The 25,699-nt window shown below is 40.1% G+C and overlaps 1 protein-coding gene across 5 annotated transcripts in view; it reads left to right on the forward strand.

The window, feature by feature from the left end:
• Positions 1-5,157: 5,157 nt before the first annotated feature.
• The window catches only part of RALGPS1 (Ral GEF with PH domain and SH3 binding motif 1), a 135,312-nt gene continuing 114,770 nt past the window's right edge, over positions 5,158-25,699 (forward strand). For 3 of the 5 annotated variants that reach the window (XM_076355191.1, XM_076355194.1, XM_076355196.1), the window contains exons 1-3: positions 5,158-5,293; positions 13,201-13,321; positions 23,837-23,935. The gene's annotated coding sequence lies outside the window, so the exon portion shown is untranslated. Of the gene's footprint in view, positions 5,294-12,900; positions 13,124-13,200; positions 13,322-23,836; positions 23,936-25,699 lie in introns of those variants that run through there. The other 2 variants (XM_076355192.1, XM_076355193.1) reach the window with 2 other exon arrangements.

Below are 25,699 nucleotides of genomic sequence, written 5' to 3' on the forward strand. Positions count from 1 at the left end.
GGATGTAGACAGGAGAGGAAAAGATAAAAGGGTTTTGGTCAGAGGGGCAAGTTGCAGTTACCCACAGTGGACTTTTTCTGGCATTGAAACAAAGGAGGGGTTTGGAGGATGATTTTTTTGAGGCAATTTTGGAAGATTGATGGAGAATTCATCAGTATGAGGCAGTATCAGAGAAAGTACAAAGGTGCTTGTTTGAAAACATAGTAAGCAGGCAAAGGACAGTGACCCTGGCTAGATACAAGTGAAATGTGATGAGAAGAAAATAGATATATTGAGGACTAATGGAAAAGCCCTTAGAAGGGAAGATACACAATTGCTTTTGGAAGAGAAAACTTGGGAAAACAATGAAGGGATATGACCAAAGCAACAAGATTAGAAAACTGTAGGTTTAATGAGTCAAAACTTGTCAAGCTAGTCAAATAAAGCTGAAATGACAATGTTACAATCAAATTTTCACACCATGTAAAACACGTCTATCACTTCAGGAGCCATTCATAATACATCAGAAGACTTCACAGTATCTGAATAGTCTTTCTTAAGATTGGCTTCTCTCCTTTTACAGAGAAGAAAAATATTCTGATACAAAGACGGGGAGTTCCACCATGCTCAGATATGAGGTGACATAGGTCAATTGCCAGTGTAAACTGGCTGGTAGCTTCAAAGGACCCCTTCTTTGTCTGTTTTGTCCACATGAAGATGTGGAAATAAGAGAAATTGTGGTGGTGCATATCAGATTATTTTAAGATTTAAAAAAAGTCTCTAGACTATCAGAATAATTCTGCTATTCTTTGCACTTAATACTTAGAAATTATTCATTTTTTTCTTTAACTCCCTTTTTTCTAGCTAACCTTACGCTGCATTTTTGCTGCATAGGAGTCTAACTCCATTTAGTTCTATCTAGGGATACACCATTGACCTTGGGTAGTTCATATTTGTTTAAAGTTGCAATCCATGGCAATAATTACAGTGCCATAGAACAGTATGTGTGGTTAAACTTCAACTTATCTGCTTGTTTAGAGTTTGTCCCTAATAACTTGGAAAATACTTTAGGCTATTTCAGCAGGGATATCCAATAAAAGAATTGTATTGCATAAACTAAAGTAGCTTATTTCCAAAGCACTAGTTTGGCAAAGCCTGAAAAAGGTTTTCTCTAAATCAGTTTCAAGCAATGCTGACAGACAAATGCACACACAAAAAAGGTGGTTATTGAAACTACCCAATAGTTCATCATTTTATATAGCAAACAGAACTTCTTGATCCAAGATAACACTAAGCCTGAACTGCTTATCAGAACAATTTCCATTGGGTTAACTTTTCCTACTTTCGTACATAGTATAACTGTCTTCCCTAAACCGTGCCTGTAATTTCAGTAGAATAAATATTATAAGCAGGGATTTATCTTTTGTTTTATGGGTATCCACCATTCTAAATCTACTCTAGCTATTGTGTATAGATGTTCTTGTAATACAAAGAATTACAGGATGTTGCTCAGCACTGCTATCTATCTCCTTTGCTGGACATTACCATTTATGTAGCAGAGTCAGCAGAAGGAAAGATGTGGCCATTCCCATGCAAAGCCTTATGTGAGGATGGGATAAATGTCAGAGGACAGTAGGATTAAAAAGCAACAGTAGAAATTTTGACAGAGGTTCTCTCAAAACCCTTTAAGAGATGCAAAGTTCTGTTACTCTAAATGGAATATTAATTCTGAATTTAATTACTGACAATTTCCATGTCAATTTGTACTTATTTGCCCAGTGCCAGTATATCTTTGATGCATTTTGATGGTTTGCTATTTATAATGCTATTATTAGTGCTCTTTATAATAGTTTATAATCCCCAGTATCAATACAGGCTGGGGGATGAAGGGATTGAGAGCAGCCCTGCCGAGGAGGACTTGGGGGTACTGGTGGATGAAAAGCTGGACATGAGCCAGCAATGTGCACTCGCAGCCCAGAAGGCCAATTGTATCCTGGGCTGCATCAAAAGCAGCGTGGCCAGGGGGTCGAGGGAGGTGATTCTGCCCCTCTACTCTGCTCTGGTGAGCCCCCACCTGGAGCACTGCGTCCAGCTCTGGAGCCCTCAGCATAAGAAAGACACGGACCTGTTGGAGCGGGTCCAGAGGAGGGCCACGAAAGTGATCGGGGGGATGGAACACCTCTCCTATGAAGAAAGGCTGAGAGAGTTGGGGTTGTCCAGCCTAGAGAAGAGAAGGCTCCAGGGAGACCTTATTGCAGCCTGTCAGTACTTAAAGGGGGCTTATAAAAAAGATGGCAGCAAACTTTTTAGCAGGGCCTGTAGCAACAGGACAAGGGGCAACGGTTTTAAACCGAAAGAGAGTAGGTTTAGATTGGACATAAGGAAGAAATGTTTTACGCTGAGGGTGGCGAGACGCTGGCCCAGGTTGCCCAGGGAGGTGGTGGATGCCCCATCCCTGGAAACATTCAAGGTCAGTTTGGACGGGGCTCTGAGCAACCTGATCTAGTTGAAGATGTCCCTGCCCATGGCAGGGGGTTGGACTAGATGACCTTTCAAGGCCCCTTCCAACCCAAACCATTCTACGATTCTATGAATGCTCTGAAATACCTCAACTTTTCTCATCTTTGCTGGCACAGCTGAATTCAGCATCAAAGGAAAAACAGACTCTGATACTGACTACTTGTTAAAAAGCTGCTATAAAACACCACTTTAAGCAAAGCGGGAGACAGAAGACAAAGATTTTGTAAAGTTATGTTAAGAAGGCTGAGGAAAAAAATTGGTTTAGGTTAAAAAAAACAGTTCCGTTCCACTGATCTTTGTGTACCTGCAGATGCACTCCACATTGTTTAATTTTTCATAATGCAAACTTCTTGAAAACAGCTTGAGGGGAAGCTAGAATAGCCAATGAACATGACATATCATAGAATTTATTTTCTTTCAGCAATAATCATGCAGCAAAAATGGAGCCTGATCCCATGGATGCTACATTTCATTAACTATATGAAATAGCATATTACAATTGTATTGTGCATGGATTTAGGAAAAAATTAAATTGAATATTCAATCAAATGTCAGTTGAACTATAGACAGAAACATTTTGTTAAAATTTTGGGAAATTATATGGCTAATTGCATTGTCTAAAGTGACATTATTTGGCTATGCATTTTGCCAACCTTTCCAAATAACTCAGTACAGTACAACCCTAAATCTCATCTATGCATTTTTTTCCACCAGAGGGTGCTGGCCAATTTTTTAAAATATGCGTTACGCAGGGATAATTTAAGGTGCTGTACATACCAGAAACCTGAAACAGGAACTAAAAAAGAAGTTTCCAATCTTTGTTTATGATGATACCCTCAACAGGAGCAGCTGCTGAGTAATTCCATTCTCAGCAGGGCAGTGTTTATATCCAGGATTTCAGAGGGTGTCCTGCTGTAATGCACAAGACCTATTTAGGCAGCAGACATTATCACTTTGCAGTACTTAAAGCATCAGTTTGGAAACTCTGACTTAGAAGCCCATAATTATTAGGAAAAGAAGTAACTAGCTTTCAGATTGTTTTTTTCTGAATCCTTGTAGAAATACCAGTAGCTATATATTTTTTTTTAAAAGAGGACCGTAGCACATGAACTGCTGTGTTAATGTCCTGACATAGTGATATAGGACAGAGCGGAAAACATTTTGCCAGAGAATCGGGTACTCTTGCTCTAGTGGGAGCTGATGGTAGAAGTTTTAGAGGAAAGTGTATGTAGCTGAGCAGTACCAATAGGATAAACTCTAATAAGTGAAGAATAGTCTATGCCTATGAAATGATTGGAGATTCATATGAAATTAATTTTAATTCTTCAGCCATTCTGAGGGGGAGAAAATGTAGGGAAAATACCTTTCCATGTAGTGCATTTGGCTTTGATGTGGATATTGGAGTTGTGAGCATCAGTATTCACAAGCAGATCCTGAATCTATGTTTAAAGTTATTTTTATAGTTTATTCTCAAAATGAATCTGCTTTGGAAAGAAAGCTCATATATGTTTAATTGGGATGTCTGAAGATGTTTGAACTGCTCTGGATTTGATAGTCACTGAAGACCTTCAGTAACTAGGAGACTGGAAAGACAACTTCTAAATGTATTCTGGACAACATGCAGTCCCTCAAAACTTCCGCTGAGTAACCTCACTAGGCTTTTGTTCTCTCATTACATGAAACTTCAGTTCAGCCTGATGGACTGGAAAGCAATCCTGCACGTGGCTACCAATTCACAGAGCAAATGTTTTCCCTATAGTGATGCTCGCAGACTACCTACCCATGGAATATTGCTTTTGGAGAAGCTGCAATTCAGAGAAAGATGCGCCTTCCTTTTGCCACGTAGCTTCAAGTGCTGAAGGTTACTGTACCAATTCTGAAAGAGTTAAAGCATTTAGCGTGTGGCAAATTTAACTGTACATAGTTTGGTGGACACGTTCTCACTTTCAAGTATCTTCAGGAAGCCCACAAAACCCTAAATAGGCTTTGCCTTGGAAGAACACGTTACTGCCACATGACTCCAGCACTACCGCTTTTACGCGAACCCGAACCCAGGCTTGGTTCGGGGCTTTTGAGATGTTCTTTGATATACTGGGAAAGATGAATTGAAGTCCGTACTGCAGCAGGCGGTGAGCGGGTGCAGGACGACTGATTTTCCGTCTCGGGACACTCTTGGCCGCGTCTCCTCGGGGAGCTCTTGAACCTGCCGCTCGGTGGCAGGCTCGAGGACGGGAGGGAGCACAGGCACGTTGCTCTGAGGGGACGACACCGTCCTTCCCGGCAGCCCGGGCGGCGGCCCGCCGGGCCCGTCCCGCTGAGAGGCCGCCCAGGCGCCCTGACTCCGCGGCCCGCCTCGTCCCAGGGAGCCGCTGGCCGCGCCGCGACACCACCCTCGCCGGCCGGGCCGCGCGACGCCTCCGAGCCTGAGGCCGCCCCGAGCCCGGCGGCGGGGGCGGTCAAGGACGGCGCGGCGCACCTGCGGCGGCGGCGGCTCCTGCGCAGCGGCTGCGCGCTCGCACGCTCCCGCCCCGCCCCGCCCCGCGCCGATTGGTGAGCGCTCCCGTGCGCAGCAGCGGTTGGCCGGCGGGCCCGTCAGTCCGGCGCGCCCCGTCCCCTCCCCTCGATCCCCCTCGGCCGGCCTGGGCCTCGTCCTCGGCGGCTGCGGCGGGCGGGGGTCTTGGTCCAGCGGGCGGGCGGCCTGCGGCGCTGAGGGCGACCCCCTGCCCCGGTGTCGGCGGGGTCCCCGGGCCGAGAGGGCTCGTGGGTGGCGCTGGGGGCAGCCGTCCCCGAACAGGTGAGACCTGGACGAGCCCTGCGTGCCTGGCGGGACAGGTGGGACCCGGCCGCCCCCCCGCCCCCCCACCGCTGGCGCGCGCCCCGCCCCGCTGGGCTGCGGGCCCGGCCGCCGGAGCCCCCCGGCCGCCGGAGCCCCCCGCCCGCCTGCCCGCCGCCGTCCCCGCTTCGGGCGCGTGCTGCGGGCGGAGCTCTGCGGCGACAGGCCCGGCCGGGAGCCCACCCTCCAGGGGCGCGCCGCTTGCGGGAAGCCCGCGGCTCCCGGCCGTCCGGAGGGGCGGCGAGCGCGGCGCGAGGCGCAGCCCTTCTCTGGCGGCGGCGCGGCCTCCGGCGCGGCCCGCGGGCAGGTGCGCGGGCGGGGGGGCCGCGGCGCTCCCCCCATCCTCCGCCGCGAGGTCCCTCCTTGCGGGCGCCGTTCCGGGCTCGGGCTCCACCGGGCTCTGGCCGGGGGCAGGCGGCGGGTGCCCGCGCTGCGAGCGCCCGCCTGGCCGCCGCGCGGCCTTTCGGTGGCGGGGCCGGCACGGCAGCCCCTCGGGAGCGGCCTCTTGGCCCGCCGCCTGCGGGCGGTGCGCGGACAGCCGCCTGCCGTCCCGTGTTGGGCCAGACAGCCCCCGCAGGTGCTGTTGCCGTCGCTTCTGCTGTGCGCCGTTTGCCCCCTGCCCCTCCACGCCCGGGGCATTACCAGCCTGCCGTCAGCCCTGCGCACTTCGGGCGCGGGAGCAGCCGCTCTCTGCGCGCGCCGTCCGTGCGCGTATTTTACCGATTGGTTGGATTTCCGAGGCTTGGAGGGTGTGATGAAAGGGGGTAGTTACTTTCTGGGCACGCGGATTCAGAGGGTACTGTGCTTTTCGAGACTCGGTAGACAATGAGAGTGAGTAGTCTTTCTAAGTGTAGAAGACTTTCTAAGTCTTTCTATTGTGTAGGGTAACAGGGAGCAGATGAAAAACTTCTGGGTTTGGCCACATCCTCCACTGCACTTTTGGAATAAATTTGAAAACTGTTTGCGTATCACGTGGATGATACTGTGCAGATGCTGTTAAGGAACCTTGGTTGGCTGAGATCTGTTTTCAAATCACTTCAAGTAATTTTTGGTCTGGCTTCAGCAGGCTTCGATATATCTAAAGTTTTGGCATGTAGTGGTGAAGGAACTGTTGTTGAAAGTCTCAGTTCTAGAACCGTAGCATGCCTTTTGTCTGTAGTCTGTTGTTCTGAACCCAAGGAAACGGAACATATGTAGTCTCTTGTATTATTTATTATTGAAAAACAATTAAATCTGGCTTGGTCCCTCTTATGATGTGGAAAGATATTCCTTGTGTTAAAGACCTTATAGTTGAATGCAGCAATTTGTGCTCTTTATGTCCAACAGATGCTTTTAAAGTCATAATTGTTTTCATGTTGAACATCTATGCTGTGCCTAGTAGTTGTTCTTCATGTGTGAGAAGGACAGGAAGAGTGTGCAGTAAGGACAGAACTATGTGCGCTTGTTTGTTCTTTTTCTGTATGTTGTGGGTCCTGCATGGTGTAGCACCAGTTTGAAGAAAAATGCTAGGAAACTGTTATTTTAACCAAGTAATTTTATTCATTTTTCTGTTTATTTACCTTATTTTAGTAAAGGGGTAACATCTAGAAGTCAAGAAGGTCAGTAGTTATGAGCTTTGCTTTTTTGTTCCATGTAAACTTTATTTCCAGGCTCTTAGCACATTTTGTAATCAAACTTTACATGTGGATATGATAGTATATTTAAAAACATGACTAATGAGCACTTTCGCAAATGAAAGATATTTTAATTTATTTTGTAATATATGTAAATGTAAAATATCTTTAAGCAAATTTATATAGGAAGCACAACTTTTGTCAGACTATGAGACTGTGAAACTTATTCTTTAAAAAAAAGTCTTTAAGTGACCATATTTGCTATTTTTTGTATGCTATTCAGTGTTTTCTGTGACTAACAATGGTGAAATTAAATTGTGTTTATTTTTAGTTTTCCAGTCTCTTTGGTTAAAGTAATATGTTATATTGACAGTCAGCAAAAGCTCATCTTTCTCAACTGCCAAAACCTACATTTTTTTAATTAAACTTCAATTTTCAACAACACTTCTCTAAAACTCTTATTCTGCAAATTTTTGCTCCCATTTTTCATCATACTTGTGGTATTAGCCCATATGGAATGGGCGGGGGGGATTCAACAGAGAGATCGTCCCATTTAAAAATCATACGTTCCATTCCTATGACACCTGAGAAGCGTAACACTCTTCATCAGCAGCTCAAACTGACTTAGTTTCAAAATAGAGGTGTTTAGAAGCAAAAATGAATATATAAAAATGGGAGTAGGGGAACTAGGTAAAAATTTTGTAAATTGGAATTTTTGAAGTACTGTAGATGAAAAAGTAACCAAAGATTTTGGAGCCAGTTGTACTTACTAGAGCTCAGGACAGCGAGAAGAATTGGTACCTATTCTGGAGGAAGCCTAGTGATATGTTTGTCTATTGCTAGGCAAATTTGGGAAAACCATTAATGTCTGTATAATTTTTTTTTTCCTTCTGGTAAAAAACAGGATGTTCTATCAGATAAGAACTATGAAATATTTTCCGGTTAATAAATGTCAGGCAGTATCTCCTGAGGATAAACAATTTAAAAGTCTGAGAACCAGATTTCTTCTTAAATTGCTACATACAAGTTGAGATCTCTGGTCTGCCAGTCTGATTTTGAAGACCGAGAGTTCTAGTGTTGAGCTAATGAAAGGCAAGCACTCCATGAAGCTTGTTCCTTAATGTTGCCTTGGTTAGCCATATAAAACAAAATAATAGGGGAAAATAGGATGGGCTTTACTTAATAATATGTTGAAGAACAGAAATATTGAGGTAGTTGGGCAACATGGTTCTGTGAGAAATTTGTCTTGCTAACCAAACCTAACTTTGTTCTTGTATGCAATGATATGTTGAATTGACCCAGGTAAGTAGGTAAAAGCTATGAATATGTTTACTTAATCAAGCACTCTAATACTGTGTGATACTCAAGTTTAAAATATAACAGCATATTATCCTTTTAGTAACAAACGCAATAAACAGATGGTTTACTGTCGATCCGATATATCAGTACTAGCTGCTTATGAAAGAACCATTTTATAATAAGAATACATCTACAGGGAATTGCGCTAGGTCTGGCAGTGCATAGCTTCGTCAGTGATCTGGCAATAAATTTGTGAATGCCATGGTTAACATTTGTAAATTACATAACTTGTTAAAAACGTGAACAGTTAAGACAGTCGATCTGCCCAGGGTGAAGTAGACCACTGGGCATGCTATGCATTTCAGTAATTTGTGTTAAGGTCAAACAAATTTTTATATTGAAGAAGAGGAACTTTAGACTTCATTCAAAGTACAAGGGAACGTGTTTTGACAGACATTCTGCAGGTGAGGCAGGCAGTCAAAACAGGTAAGCAATGCAACAAGAACTCTCAGCATTGTTACAGGAAAAAAGGATTAATTCTAACTCTAAATAGGTAGACAAGGAAGTTATGAGCAGAATTAGGAAGAAGATTTTAAGTTCTAAAGCGTTTGGTGAAAATGGTACTGGATTATAAGGCACGATTTTGATACCCTCATTTTAAAATGGAAGGTAAAAGTTCTTAGTGCCCTAAAATTAGCAGTAAAAATGTTTTAAGAATTTGTGATGAGAGACTTAAAGAGCAAGATCAGCCTAATTGATTAAGTGCAGGATCAAGGAGTGTCTTGAACACAAAAGAGAAATGTTTGCTGTGGTCAGCCTCTTCAAGATAGGCAAGAGAGGTATCTATGAGAACATCAAAATGATCAGAAAAGTGTTAGTGGTAGGGATTTATATGAGAAGACCAAAGAACAGGTATACAGCGGGTGTATATCTTGAACAGTGTGTGGTGTTCTTCTATCCCCATCCTTAAAAGGGTGTGAGAAAATTGGAGAAGCTACAGGGAGGGGCAGTGGGGCTGAAGTGAAGGATGTGGTTGACTTACAAAGAGTGAACTGTAATCTGACTAGGAGCCCTCAGCCTACAAGAGATGTCCGAGAGAGGGTATGGTATCTTTCTAACATCATGAATTGCAAAGGTGAACAGGAAAGATTGGTTTTTTACTTGGCATCTTTAATGCAAGAACCAGAGGGCATAAAATCAGGCTAAGAAAAGCTAGCTTCAGGAGCAGACATTTTTCACAAAAACCCTAATTTTCTCACAAGCTGCAGAACTCTCGTTAGAGGATGTTGTAGATGCTCCAAGATTTGCAAAAAAACTTTGTATATTTGCAAAGCAACTGGGTAAATTTGTAAGAGGGAAGTCTAGACGGAATATTAGGTGCAAAGATTTTTATCTGTGACTTAGGAAGTCCCTGAACTGCAAATCATGGTAGACTAGAAAAAATATTTTGAGGAAGTAGTGCTTCATCATTTCCTCCATCTTCTGTTTTTGGGTACATTCTACCTGTGAAGCAGTATGCAGTTTGGAAGCTGTGCTGCACAGATGATTAGGTTCTCCTGGTACAGCTGCTGTTACATTCAGAGTATAAACAAATGAAACTGAAGCAGAAACACTTTAAATAAGAAATTAGGATGCAGTTCTGGAGCAAGAAAACGGGAAACTTCAGTTGTCTTTCAGGAAAAACAGCCTGTGTTCATTTTGAGATAAATTTTTGAGGCCAACACACAAACAACTGGGTGAAATGTAAAGACACGTCACTAAAAACTGAAGATCAGACTAAGTGATTAAAATCTCTTGCAGCTTAAATTGCTGTGAGTAGAAGTTTAGACATAATAGTGATGCAACATAGAATCATAGAATATCCTAAGTTGGAAGGGACCCACGAGGATCATTGAGTCCAACTCCTGACTCTACACAGGGCAACCTAAAAGTTAAACCATGTATCTAAGTGGTGTCCACATGCTTCTTGAACAACTATGCAAAACTTAATCTAGGGTGGGATATGGAACGGTATGCTTAGGTATTCACAGACTCTAGCTTGGACTGAAATGATGTAGAGGAAAACACGCAGCTTTTAGAATAAGGAATTACTCTAGTCATAGAATAATGTAAGTTGTGAGGAATCTCCAAAGATAATCTAGTCCAAATCCCTGCTCAAAGCAGGGCCAGTTTAGAGCAGGTTGCTCAGTGTCTTCCTGAGTTCTGAATTTTGAGATTCCATAACCTCTCTGGGCAACTTGTTCCAATGCCTAAGCATTTCCATTGTGAGTATTTTTTTCCTGATGTATGATTGGGATTTACCTTCCTGTGACTTGTCTCTTTTGCCTCTTTTTTTTGCATTGCTTGCCTTGGAGAAAAGTCTGGTTCCATCTTCTCTGTAATTTCCCATTAGGCAGTTAAAGCCAGCAACAAGATCAGTCGTTAGCGTAGTCATTTTAAGACTAACAGATCTAGTTCTCTCAGCCTCTCCTCTTGCATCTGAGCTCTTTCTTATTTTTTGTCAATGAAAGCCTAACTCTGTTGGCCTTTGTCATGTATATTCTGCTTCCTGAGCAATATGCTAGATACAGTCTTCAGCCAGATTTGTTTTCTGAAACTACATTAGGATGGCTTTCAAGAAAATTCTCTTATTTCAACAGACTAATGCATGGTTTAATATTACTTTAATATCTTTACATTTATCTTATAAATGCCATCTTCAAGTGATAGAAAATGAATAGCTGAAAGGTTTAGGGGTTTTTTTAATACCAATTAGTGTTTTCAGATTTTAAATGTTGAATAAAAAAATTCTGCAACTGGTTTGTGAACGTAGACTTCACTTTCGTGTTTTAGCAAAGCATAGCTGATCCTTTACGAAAGGAAAGAAGACTGCTTAAATAACACAGTTAAATTATGCTGCTTTCAATGATTTTCTTTTATGACTACATCTGTTGATTTCATAAGCAGTCAGAAATAGATATTCAGAAGTATGACATCTTTTAAGTAAGTACAAGTATTTTTAACTAAGAAAGTAAATAGTTCAAGTATTTAAAAAAAAAAGTGTGGATTTTCTCATGTTTGGATCTGAAAGCAATTTCCTATTTTGCAGAAATTTCTCCAAAATAAACATTTAGATACTCTCTTATGGAACATGTTGCACCAAAGAAATTGAGGAAGATGGAAAGTTAATGGAATCTTTAATAGTTCCTTTAGCAAGTAATATGAAACGTAAGGATTTTGCACTATTTTACAGTTACCCAAGACAAGGTGTGGGATTATCTAATTTTTATAGTTCTTTTTCTGATTCCTGTCATTCCTTTGTATACATAGTCCTAGATATTTTCCTTGGCTCAAAGCTTTTCATCAACTATAGTGGATAACTGGATTACTGTAAAAAAATATTTTTACTGGGTTTGTTGTGTGAAACACATGCTTCAACTTGAATGAATGTTAGTCTCATTAAAAGTTGTTCAGTTAATTTGTGGCGAGGTGCAGAGGTCTTCTTTAATGCAGGATTCCAAATATTAATGAATTTTTTTCCAACAGAGGCTGTTTTCTTCCCTGTTTGTTAATGTTTTCATGGACTTCTGTTTGCTGACACCAGATGGCATGTGTATCTATTCCTGATAAATTCTTTCTATCTGCCTGATTGATATCTGTCTTCAATACCAAATGACCTTGGACTATTAACAGCATGGGGGAGGTGGAGAAACAGGAAGAATTAATGCTGCCTAATTGAAAAGTTCAGATACGCTGGAGACTGCCAGCACGGAGTTTGCGAAGGCAATTTTTTCAGATGTATCAAAATTTTACTTGGAAAGTTAGTTTTCAAAGCCATTCAGAGTGAAAGAAGTAGACAGAATAGAGTGCACTCAGACACACACACAAAACAAAAACTTAATTGCCAGGGAACAAATCTGATTGACAAAGCTGAGATGGAATGTGAACATACATTATGTCTGTAATTTTGGTTGAAATACTTAAGTGGATGCTAACTCATTCGTAACTTGTTATTTTGATTCTTTTATGAACTAGGATCATTTTTGCTCATGCAGGGAGTGCCTGCTGTATGTATGCTCGCAGTTTGGATGAGTTTTGAGTGTATGAAGAGAATACTCCTTTTCCAGCAAAAGGTAGCTTTCTTTGATGCCAGTAGGAATTACATGTATTTAAAGACTAGAAGATATACATTTTTGTAAGTGGAGGTTCCTTAACAGTAGAAGAAGAATAGAGACTGTAGTGGAGGCACAATACACTATGTGATCTGCAGTGGTTTTTAACTTTATCAAAGCAACATGGGCTTTAATGGGATTTTTGTGTCAGTTTCCACATGGAAGTATCTATCTTTGAGATTATTTTCTTCTCACTTGATGTAAAATTTTCTTAAAAATTAAGTATAAGGCAAAAGAGGAGAAAAGGGAAGGGCCATGTCTAAATATCACCAAAGCGAGTTACCCAAACAGTATTTTCTCAGGTTTGTTGCTGATCATGTTTGGTGGAAGAGCTGTGGCTTAATTTGCTAATACAGAGAATGAAGAATGATTGTATTTGGGTTTGTGCCCATTCTGCTTTGTTTAGTTAAGTCTTGAGGAAAACGAAGTGAGAATGAGTAGCATTTACCATTCATAAAGCACCTCGAAAGAAGTGATTAAAACCAATAGGCAAACCTGTATCAGCTTGGACGTTGTGTTGATTGACAGAGTGAGGAAGAGTTACAGGTACATATTTGAAGAAAATTTAGTTATGAAATTCCTAATACGTTGCTTATCCCTTTGTGATATATTCTTTAGTTCTTTTGAGTTTTGGAATTTGTCACATACCAATGAAACTGGAAAGGGGAACTAGCCATCAAAGCTGGAAGGGAGAGCTAAGAATAAAAATACCAGAGTGCATGTTTCAGGTAAGGAAGGCACAGTTTGAGAAGAAGTGAGTTATATAATAAATGTCACCATAATCCTGCTTCCTGTTAATTTCCAGGAATGTCATGCTTTTAAGCAAGAGATAAACCTGCTGCATAGCCAGAGCTAGACCCAACAACGGACTGATGGAGGTGTGCAGCAAAATGGGTTGAGTGAGTGCAGAACTACCTTATTCCACTGTAAGTATGCAACTGTAATTAAAGTAGCAGGTATTTTCCTATTTTCACTTACGTTTGATACCAGAGATTATAGAAGTGTTTGTCAGTTCTCTTCTGTTTAGAGAACCTAGAGTCGTGATAGTATTATACTGTAATACAGCAGATACATATTTCTTTTCCTGTGACTGTTATTGAGATTCCCCTAAAGTATAACTCTCGTAAACATCTATTTTGTCCTTCTAACCTATGCAAGTCAGCAGACTTGCTTGAAGGGTAATGGCTTTTGAGCGAGGACTTCTGCTGGAGAGAGAGCTGCAGCTCTGTCTTGATGTGGATCAAGATGGTATTGGGTTCTTAACTTGTGTTTTTTATTTGTTCTTTGTTAAGGACAAGTATTGCTTTTGTAGTTACTGTTGCTAACCTAGAAATGTTTTTCACTTTGTTCCCTTCGACAGTATGCAGCAGTGCTTTCTCCCTTTTTTCCTCATTTTATATAGTAATCTTTCGGTTTCTTAGAATTTGCTAAGATGGAGTTTGTGTTCATGTTTCATTTACGTGAAGTAATTGCCAGTTAATGTAGGGTAGCTATGTTTACATGGTTATAAAAGTTGATTTTTTTTTTTCCCCAGGTGCCAACAGGCAGCCTCCATGAGCTTCTTTTGTAAGGGTGACTCCTGCAGAATATCAACTGCATGTAGTCTAGATTAAGATAAAGTAATGTAATGTATCGCAGCAAAACTCCCCAACTGCATTATGGGAAAGAAGTGGCCACTGAAATAGCAATCTAGTGTTCTTTCACTGTTCCAGGAAAGTAAGGCTGGCAGTTTAAGGGCATTAGTTCTAAAAAGTGTCAGTGGGAGACTAGACTGGAGAATCTGGTCTGACAGCCTGTTTGAATTGATGTGTGTATTACTGTCAAGATGTCTTCACACAATCATCTGTTGGAATGAGGATTGTTTCCAGACCGATTAATTTTAAACCAGTCTTCTGAGATGCATGGGGTAGATCTCTGTGCTAGGTTTACTGTCAAAGTCTAGAGGAAGCCTGAGACAATTGAAACTGGTAGTCTGATGCTCTTGAGAAGTGTCTTAGGTAACTGAATAATCAGCTCTGGAACCTGTACACATAAAGCATTCAGATTCTTGCACGCATTACTTTAAAATTTTGGAATGCGCATTTCTATGTTATATCTACATCGGATTAGTTTTCAGTTTAGCACATTGGTAGCTGATGCCTTCATCTTGCTTTCAAACTTCACAGTACGACTATCAAGGCGTTAAAGGATTTCTTTATCCAAAAGCTTAAGATACAATACTTTCTTTTCACCTCAGCAGGGTCCAAGACATGACTCAGTTGTGCCTATATTCCCTCCCTCCTATAAACACACATCTTCATAGCTCTGGAGAGAGAGCCTTTTTTTCCTCCCATATCTGCTACTGCCCTGAAAAGCTGCTAGTACTACGTAACTGCTAGTGCACCTGAAATCCAATTTGGAGAGAATGGAGCTTTTCTGAAATTGATGCATATTCTCTGGACAGTGTATGTGTGTGTATATATATATATGTGGCTTGTAAATGGCCAGCCATATTGCATTCAGTGAACTATAGGGATTCTATCATATGGAATACACATGTTCTGCTAAAGTAGATTCTCTGTCATCTAGGAGTATTTGGAAATTAATTAAGAAAATGAAGCAGATTGAATTATTGGTCAAGAGCGTTGGGAAATTATTTAGCTACCTAGATTACCAGCTCTAGTATGTATACTGTTTAAAGCATTCACTGCTGAGTTTACTATATTGGATGTGGTGATTTTCACTTCTTCATAGTTACTTCCATTAACAGTGCTGTTCTTTCACACTTTTCTCATCTTTTTTTTTGTTTTTAAAGGATAGAGTCTTATAATTCTGGGCTGTGTATTGCTTATTCTTCATCTCTGAACCATTCCCACAGCATGCAGTTATTTACACGACAAAAGAATTATTTAATCTTTGTATTTAATATCTGTTGCAGACTTCATGTCAGGCTGGCTTTGGACTATTCTTATTTTCATTTTCTGTTCTAATTTCTACTATGTATGTTTGTGGGTTATTTTCACTAGTCAGGGTCCTCTCCTCCCCCCATTTCCTTGTCAACTTTTTACTCCTAGTAGCATTTTTGAGATGATTATTTATCTCAGTGAATCACTGACTTGTTTGTTTCTGTTTGGATTGAAAATTCCAGATAGCTTATGTAAAAATTCTAAACCTCTAGTACATGTGAACTTTGGTGTTCAGTCCATCCAACCTCCCTGACACTTTCCTGCTGAGGTTAATTTCCTTTTCTTACTTTCTGGCCATCCCATCATTAGACGACAACTTGTTATATAGCAGAGGCAGACAGATTAATCTTTTTTTCTTCATTGGTATGCCCTCACTTTCTCTGCTCTTTTTACGTGGTCATATTCTCACATAAGTAATTTTCTTCCTGATTTTTCTGCCCTTCAGGATATGTTTTTGGCAGGTTTCTACAAACCTTGAGTTTTCTATATAAATTCTTATCCCTTCTCATGTGTGTTTCTTAATCCCCATCTGTACATATCCCAGGCTCATTTTCCTGACTTCAGATGCTCTCATGCATAAGAAAGTACATGTACAAATAACTTTTGTCACACACCTAATTGGGTAAGTGTTTTGCAGTTTCTGTTGTGTAGTTCTGGTTTTCCTTCCTCGTTCTGTCATCTGTCTCTTCAATAGGTAGTTCCTTCCTAGGTCCTAGGATTTAAAGACAAATACAGGAACGTTCAACTCATTCCTGTAAACTTGCAGACAAGGAGCACAATCATCCATCCTTTGTTTGCTAGACTTTAGTGTCTCTGTCAGCTTTTTTTTGGTACAGACTCTGTCTGTTACACCTTCTTGGAAGCAGAACCCACTCTTGCAGTGACTGTAAGCCCTGTAACCAGTAATGATCTCTGAGCTGCTCCTGTATGCATGTCTTTTTCCTAAGTTCTCTGTTGCAGGAGCCTCAGATTTACAGTTGGCTTCTGGAACATGTTAACTCAAATAAGTAGACATTTACACTGTGTAAAGTTTTTATTGTGCATAAATACTCTCATAATGATAAACATCTCTGTGCCTCAGTTTCTACTTGGTTTACATTTACATTCGGACTTCTAACAGTTAAATTCTCTCAGTCATCTAATCTTTTTCTTGTGCAGCAAGTGTACTGATTCTGCTTACTCACTCTTGCCCCCCCCCCCCCCCCCCAAGAGAGTGAGTGTTTCTCTAATTGAACTGTAGTCCCCTTTGTCAAGGATATTCAGAATAGGCCTCATCAAGTACTCAAAAGTCGATCACCCAGCAATTTTCTAGGTACCAACCAAAAGGATTCAGACCCGAAGAACTGGTTGGTTCTGGATAGCAACCATTATTTTGTTTGCCTAAATGAATAGTTATCAAAGCTTTTGCTTCAGTTTCCCAATTTACTGCTCCCTGTTATTCCTAAGAAATAAAGCTGCAGTATTTTTTCAGAACTCAGAAGTGCTTGTGTAACACTGTAATCCTCTTCTGTTCTCTTATATTCTTGTAGTCTATAAGTCTATCCGTTTCTTGTTTTATGCTATTCACCCATGTCCTGATAGCTCTGTATAACTTCCTGTTTTGTTTGTTGTTGTACTATGCCTCACACAAAGACTCTTGTTCCTTGGTCAGTGGTGAAGGGTCCTAGGACTATTGTAAATCGACCTCTGCCACCACAGCGCTCAGCATTAGTTCAATGAAAAAATGGGAAGGGGAGGAAAATGGAATTTGTTTCATCCATTTGTCTTCAATTAAGGCACTCTTCACTTTCATCTTGCTTTTTTTTCTCTCCTTACTGGTTATTTGTTGGCTGCTGTGATACTGTGGAAAAGCATGCTGGACTGCACCAGGAAGAGCATGGCTAGCAGGTTGTAGGATGTGATCAGTCCTCTTTACTCAGTACTGGTGAGGCCATATCTGGAGTGCTGTGTCCAGTTCTGGGCTCCCTAGTTCAAGAAAGTTGTGGACTTACTGGAACGAGTCTAACAAAGACCCACAAAGATGATTAAGGAACTGGAGCATCTTTCGTATGAGGAGAGGCTGAGAGAGCTGAGACTGTATAGCCTGAAAGAGAGAAGGCTCAGGGGAGATGTCACCAATGTATAGAAGTACCCGATGAGAGGATGTAAAGGGGATGGAGCCAGAACCTTTTCAGTGGCACCCAGTGAATGGAAGAGGCAATGGGCACAAATTAAAATAGAATAGAGTACATGGAAAACACATAGAATTCCACCTAAACACAAGAAAACACTTACTGTGAGAATGATCAAGCACTGGAACAGGTTGCGCAGAGAAGTTGCATCATCCATGGAGATAATCAAAACCCAACTGGACATGGTCCTGGGCAACCTGCCCTGCTTGAGCAGAGGCATTGGACTATATAATCTCAAGAGGGCCCTTCCAGCCTCAGTGATTCTGTGAAAAGATAGTTATTAAGATTGTGGGTATTACAGAGTCTGAAAAAGACAGCAGGCTTTCTAAACTAACTTTATGTGGGTGAAGCAGTGAAGGAACATGGCAATACTCGTGGTGAATAACTCTTCATGCTGAAGAGGGAATATTTATCACGATTCTACATGAACATCTTTATCATTGGAGTGTAGGTTAAATCACGGGCAAGGTAGTAATGGTAATCACTGCCTCCTACACTTTGCAAATCTCTTCCAAATATTTGCTTTTTCAACCAAAATGTTTTGGCAAAATTAATACAAGTATGAAAGTAGTTTGGAATGATGGAAAATGTGAGAGATAAATTATTGTCTAGCGCTGAGTAAATTCTGTTCTTTAGGACTTAGGACAGTACAGTGCAATCTAGCATTGTCTTCTGAATGACTTCACATAAACCAAATTGTGACACTTTTGCTGTATTTGTTTCCATTTTTTTTCTAAGGGGTGCTGTAAAATAGGTTCTCAGAGTAATTGTGTAAAAAAACTAAAACCTAGAAAGCACTTTCTTCCATTTTCATGTCTTAATCTATCAAAGATGGGTACATATTATTTTCTGAGTTATGATTACATATTAAAACAAAAGATTTAAGACATTTTGAAAACAGGCATGTAATAAGTTAAGGGTCACTGCCACCTAGTGGAACGTTGAAAACTTTTAAGTGTTCTAAAACTTGATTAAGTAAGATTTGGAGAGGAGAGTCCACAGGTTTTTATGGTTGACGCAGAATGAGAGATTCCAAGTGGCAGCAAAGGATATTAGATTTCTTTTTTTGGAGTAGCTTATAGTCATTATTCTTCATTTAAGAAATGCAACTCTCTTTTCCCCCCCCCCCCCCCTTCCTTATTTATAGTAGGACATGTGAGATCCTCCTGCTGACTTCTAACATTTGAATACAAACCCAGTGTATTATTAATGGAACACTCGGAAGCCACAATGGCTGTTATGCTTTTGTGGCAAATATTGCAAATACTAGTCCTTACTAGTTCCTCTCTGTAATACATTGTTTATATACTATTATATATTTAGTTTTAATATATATATAAAAGTTTATATATATATAAAAAAATATATAACATATTTATATACTATTTCAAAATATGTTAATGATGTTTAGTGTGACAGGCAGGGTGTCTTCTAATCTTGAGGCTGGGACTAAATATGAAACTTCAACTGGGTTTGCTGAGAAATTTAAATCAGAATGCAATGTTTGACTAGAAATTACTACTTTAGTTGAGAGGCATTTTTGCCAGTTTCACAATGAAAATGGAAAGCTTGGTTTGCAGAAGCAGAAAATACATTCCAGATGCTGATAACTTACCATGATGCAGCTTTTATCTAGCTTGGGGAGGAGTATCTGCAATACTGTGATATGGGAGTGTCACATCAGTCAAGCTAAAGGAGAGCTTAAGTCACCTTGCCATTTCCCAGCAAATCCATGTTTGTATGACAAATTAACAAACTGTTTACTGGTTCCCACTTTTCTTACGGATGTTTACTACAGAGTCTGGGCTTTGCAGTGACGATTTCGTTTTGTCCATGCTGGTGGAACTTGCCAAGTGTAGTTGCATACTATTCTTAGTAGTTTCTGTTGCTCAAGACAGTGATTTTCAGTATTAAAGCTTTTGTTGATATGATATCTAGATCATGAAAACAAGAGAGGACTCTGGCGATAATCACTGGTGTCTTCTATACTGTATGTCATAAAATTTCCTCGAATTCTCACTCAGTCTTGTTGTAGGGGGTTATTTTGCATTTTTATCTAAAAAACTTCAACCTTGATGTAAAGATTTCCAGACATGGATAAAATTCCACAGTCTATGCAAAGTTCTTCAAACAGTTTCTAATTATTAGAAATCTGCACTGTATTTCTTGTCTTAATTTGTTTAGGTATGCAGCCTGAGATCCTTCGTAGTAGAATGTCACTTTATGATGGTTTTTTTGCTTATATAAGTAGTGTTGATCATATCATAGAATCATAGAATAGTTTGGGTTGGAAGGGACCTCTAAAGGTGGTCATATCATTACTTTACTTTTTGACGCATTAATGATGGTAGAGATAGCAGGATGGAGAGAGGAGAACACTTAATAGTTAACTTGTAAATATAATAAACAGTCATTAGAGTAAACTCAATTATCAGTGGATATAGTAAAGATATGGGGCATAATCAGGGTAAAAATAGCATCGCACATTCAAACCTGCATTGTCAGCCTCCTGCTCTTCCTGTGAGATTTTTAATAATTTTGAAATAAATTTTGACAGTTTAGGAGCATTATGAAGAGCCTTTTCGTTATGAGATTACACGTACAGCTCTTAAACTATAAGACGGGGACTTTGCATTCATTATAATTTTGAAAAATAATAAGACCTTATTTTTATTCAACTTGTAGAATGTCAGCTTACCTTTTTGGTGTAGCATTTGCCACAGATTTCTTTGCATCCAGGTTGCCCTATGACAGTAAGTTATTTTGAAAATCCAGGACTGGGACTGTTGTAGGGCAACATAGCTATGACAAAGGAATCTGTGGCAGTCTAGTCTAACATGTGACTAGTCAAGTAGAGCGTATCATAAGAGCATGACCTGAGCTTCAGATGTTGTTTTTAACCTACTGTTAGGTATAATTCAAATCAATTGTGTATTCATAAAATGCAAAGAGTTTGGGACCTGGATTCTGAAGCTGTTTCTTAAACTTATCACAGCAGCTGCTTCTCTCCTCATGATAGAACTCACTTGAGCGTACATGCACTAGAGGGGTGGAAGTAGGAGAGTTGAGACAATTTTAGTAAGAGAAATCAACTTTGAATCTGCTTTTTCATGAGTTAGATTTGATTCATTGGCAGCTATTGGGAGGTGCTGCAAGAATCAGTTTTTCAGCCTGTTTGCTCAGGAACGATGCATGTTATTGAATATTTATTTACTTCAGTGATTGCAGTTTTTGGTCAACTAAATCAGTGGGGTTAACACATTCCACAGACCCTTAATAATGTTTATAGTGGTTTTGGTTAAAATCCTATTTCAATCTATTGAAGATTGACAGGTCTAGTGATCCTGAATCTGGGACACACTTACTTTGCTAGTTCTGCTCAACTTCTGTATTTGTGTTGGTAGCATAATAGTAACAGATACAAGTTGCTGCACTAAACTTTGGCATGCTGTTTCCTTTCAAAAGGTGTATCATCATTGGGTCTTGTCACAGCCCAATATGGGGATTTATGTACTAAATTATAAACATTATTTCCATTACATTTTCATTATTATTCATTAACTATAGTAAGAAGTTTCTCAGAAAAGAATGTGCATGAAACTACTAAGTTGTTCATGGCATATTTTATCTATAGGTGGTACTGTTGCCTAAAACATAATTAAATATATTAGGGACTTTGCGGTGAAACGGATACTGAAAATACACAAGACAGTTTTTGCTTAGGAGGATCTTTAGTCATATAAATGTAATGGCTTTTTAATTTTCTATAGCCTAATTGCTTTTTTCTTATTAAACTGTTAGCAGGCAATTATTATTTAAATCCAGGCTTTTGAATACTTGAACTTTTCATGTTGTACAAAATGGCCACCGAGGTCTAATGTTGAATCATTTCAAAAGAACTTTTGAAATGAAAAGAGCTTCTTCATATAAAGCATTGTGACTATTTAGACAACTCAACTGTCCAGTCTCATATGTGCGTTTGTGCGTGCATTGTATGTCATGAAAGGGCTCAGAATGGCATGCAAAAGATTGCTATTTTCTGAAGGAATTGGGGTTCATGTGGATCATTTCTGCCTTTACTATAGGAGATGTGGTCCTTTTCCTCTCCACTTTGCAGGAATCATGTATGAGGGGATGAGAAATGGGGTTTGAGAGGTGATACTTGACTGGACAGGGGCACTCAGGAAAGTGAAGATATGATGTGGTGTTTGAATGTACTAAACTTTTGGGAGGGATGCCATCAGTCAGGAATAAAATGGTTTTACACCAGTGTTACTCAATGGTTCTGAGGTTTGTGCATTAACTTTTTTCTAGGTTAGCAAGTATCCACATGGCACTCAGCAGCTGCTTCTTAGAAAGTTTTAAAGAAATTCTCTTCTAGAAATCCTTCCAGACTGGCTTGCTCTGTCACTGCAATGACAAAACAGCTGTAAATTGCTCAGACTCAGAAGGATTTTGAAAATTTACTTTTTTTCTGTTTTTAATATTAAAATGATGATACTAAACAAAATAAACTTGGCAGGGGGAAAAAAGGTATTTAAACATCTAGATACGGAGAACAAGCAACACATGTTTTTAGATACCTTGAGCTAATTGCCTTTTTCTCTTTATTTAGCAATAACACAAAGATGGGACTTTTTTCCTCCCTCTTAGGAGCCTCTGGGCTGAAGCTGGATGTGATGTAGATGGTGATACAAGTTTTTCACATCGGTGGCTGAATGCAAGCACAGGGGCACAAGTACAACCACATTGTTTCATCCTGTTTTCGTAATACAGTCCCATTTTCCTCTTCCAGTATGTTAACTGTGCTAACATATTCTTGTTTGTACTCTACGCCCACAGCATCTGAATGTGACTTTGTTCGTGGTTCATCAAGGAAAGAAACATTGTAATGGTGAACATCTGGAAGAACAGTTTTGGAATGAAGAAAGGAAAATGACTGCAATGATGAAAAACAGTTCAGAATTGAATATGGAGCTCTATATGGTCTATTGTAAATGTGTCCTTAGGTTGTGGCAATTGTCAATGAAGTGGAATAGTATATTGTTAATCTTGCTGGAGGTAGAAAGCAAGATTCTTTCAGTATTCTTCATTCCCTTATCTTGGCCGATGGCAGCTAACCATTCTGATGTTTGATACCAAATTCTGGAAGGCATGTCCTCTGAGGAATGGCTGAGGACTCTGTGTTTGTCTAGCTTGGAGAAAAGGAGGCTGAGGGGCGACCTCATTGCTCTCTACAGCTTCCTGAGGAGAGGATGTGGAGACGGAGGTGCTGATCTCTTTTTCCCTAGTATCCAGGGATGGGATGTGTGGGAATGGTTCCAACGTTGAGTCAAGGGAGGTTCAGACTAGATATTAGGAAACATTTCTTTACCGAGAGGGTGGTCAAACACTGGAACAGACTTCCTAGAGAGGTGGTCGATGCCCCAAGCCTGTCAGTGTTTGAGGCATTTGGATAATGCCCTTAATACCATGCTTTAACTTTTGGTCATCCATGAAGTGGTCAGGTAGTTGGACTAGATGATGATTGTAGGTCCCTTCCAACTGGAACTATTCTATACTAAATTTATTTTAAAAAACAAAACAAAACCCCAACAAACCCAACTGGTAACTTCTGTTGGTTCCAACCAAGTTTATCAGTGCCCAAACAGGGCCCTAGTGCACTTTAATTGTCTTTACTAAACCAGTTGTGCAGCTGATTTAAGCTTAAGAAAGGAGTTATCTTTTGGTAGAATACCGAAATACATTTTCCTAAAAGCATGCTGCAGCTGTTAGCTCATGACATAGGAAACCCATATGAACTAATGAAAGTAGTAAGTAAATGGGGTTTGAAATCAGCTAAGGCAGTTAACTTTTGGACCCCAGAATGGCCGTACCAGGTCTGATCAAAAGCTTGTCTAGCTCAATATTTTTTCCTCCGACAAGAAAATCAATAAGAATAATGGTCATCAGTGGTTGCTTACATGGTTATTCTCATATTTGCTGAGAGCAGTGTGAATAGTGAGTAACTTCCCCAGATTGCTCTGCTAGCATTCAGAAATCAGGGCACAGGGACTTCCTTGGCCAGAGGTGGTATCTGTGCTTGAGTCTTTCAGTGACTTTCTTGTGAGTTGGATAACTAGTAATGAGAATGAACTTATGGTCATTGTAACTGGATTACATGTATATTAGTAACAGAAATGTAAAATTTGCATTTCTGCTTTCAGAGAACGTCACTTCTGTGCCATAGATGACAAAATTTAACAAATGCTGGTAAAATAATGGCTATAGGGGTTATTTTTGTGCTTGGTTTTGATGGTGGTGTTTTTTTGTTTGTTTTTTCCAGTTTAGTTGTTCTTGCACTGTCTTCACTTTTGCTTCAGAGAGAACTACATATCTAAATGGGTTTGTTAAGTTGGCAAAGAAGAACAGACAGCCTCTGGTGGTATGTATGTTTGCATCCTGATTTATCCACTTTGCTTCTGGCAATCTATGAATGAAATCTACTGCGATGTACCTGTGAACCTTCCGTACAAACAGATAAGGTGTTTTCTTTGTGGTTTTTTTTTTTAGCACTCTGTGTATAATGCATCATTTTAATGATTAACCTGAGCAAGCTGAAAGAATTTTTAAGAAGCAAAAGCTGTAAAAAGAGATTATACATCATTTTAGTGACTTTTTACCTTTTATTGCCAACTTATTGGACCCCTGATCGTTTTCAGAATTTAAAAAATTTTCTTTTTAATCTTCTTGGAGTGAAATATTGCAAGTATGGGGGAACAGCTTTTATATTAATTATTTTTAATATCTTTCCATATGTAGTCTGACAGCCTTTTGTTACAGTAGGCATAGTAGTAGCTCCAGTGTTACTTAATTTGCAGAGTAATACCTTTTGTGATAGCAGGTGTGGAAATACTTCAAATTGCCAGGTGATTTTATAAGAATAAAAACTCTTTCTTGGATTTGACTTAAAAGGATAATTGCTCCCTATGAGTTTCCTCAAGACAGCAAAACAAATGGGTGTATAGAGAAGTATTTTTTCGTAGGAAATGTGAATCTTGGAGAAACCTATGCACATAGGAAAAAACAGTGCATTTTTAATGCTTGTGTTGTATTTGAAACATTTTGGGGGAGGGGGAATCTATTTTGGTCCTTTTTAGAATGAAAGTATCTAACCTTGCAAGCTTTTTCTATGTACTGAATGTTGAAAGGCAAAAGTATGTTAGTGCTTTTGGTTTCAGATATTAAAGCATTTTTGTCTCTTTGGTTTAGTGAACGTTAAAACTTGGAGTAAAACCGAGCTTGGACAGGATACAAGATCACATATGGGATTTTTCTTTCCCCTTTCAGAGCATATTTGAGCCCCCGCACACTGGAAAGCCTAGTCAGAAAGGCGGAGAAGGAGGAGACAAGAATATTTTTGTGGCCTTGATTTAAATGCCACGTTTTAAAGAAATTACATGATGAAAATTGCTTTCCACTACAGTATCTCTAAGGACTATTAACAGGAGCAACTCCAGACCTAGAAATACTTTGCAGTCTGTTAGTGCTCAAAATATGAGTTAATTTTATCAGGACACAAGATAAAGGAAATTGGTTTTTGACTAATTTAACTGAGGAGATTATTTGAAACACAGTTATTGATTTGTTTCATGCATGCCCATGAGATCGTGGGGAGAGTTGTTGTTTGTCTTGTAGGGATGACAGGTGGGGGAAGACCTCATCGTTTTCAAGGAAGTAAAATAAGAGGTTATTTTTATTTTCAGCTGCTTGCTTTTCCAGCATTTTCATGTCTGTGTGATCAGTGTGTTGTAGGAAAGGGTGAGAATGCAAAGGGGGATGTGGCAGTATCCCTAGTTGCATATTTGAGCAACTGCAGATTTTGCTAAAAGAGTACATGTACAGGAGTCTGTGGCAGTGGTTGCCATGGGGTTCCTCTGTGTGTGCTGTGGGGAATGATGAAATGGCCATGCTGTTTGTTTTCTCGATTTAAAGTGAATCAGAGCTTGAGCTGACTTGGTAATTCTGTAAACAGTTCTTGGTTTTTGTGTGTGCACATGCTTATACACACGCAGAGACATACACGAATAGTTCTGTTCTTAGTATGTATGTGCATGCTGGATCTGAAAAATTTTTGCTAGCTGTCTGCTAGCAGCATGCCTGAAGTGTGTGTAAACTTTCTGCAACATTGCCAGTTCTTCGCACAGTG

Source organism: Aptenodytes patagonicus, chromosome 18 (genome assembly GCF_965638725.1).
Source record: "Aptenodytes patagonicus chromosome 18, bAptPat1.pri.cur, whole genome shotgun sequence".
Classification (NCBI taxonomy): Eukaryota; Metazoa; Chordata; class Aves; order Sphenisciformes; family Spheniscidae; genus Aptenodytes; species Aptenodytes patagonicus.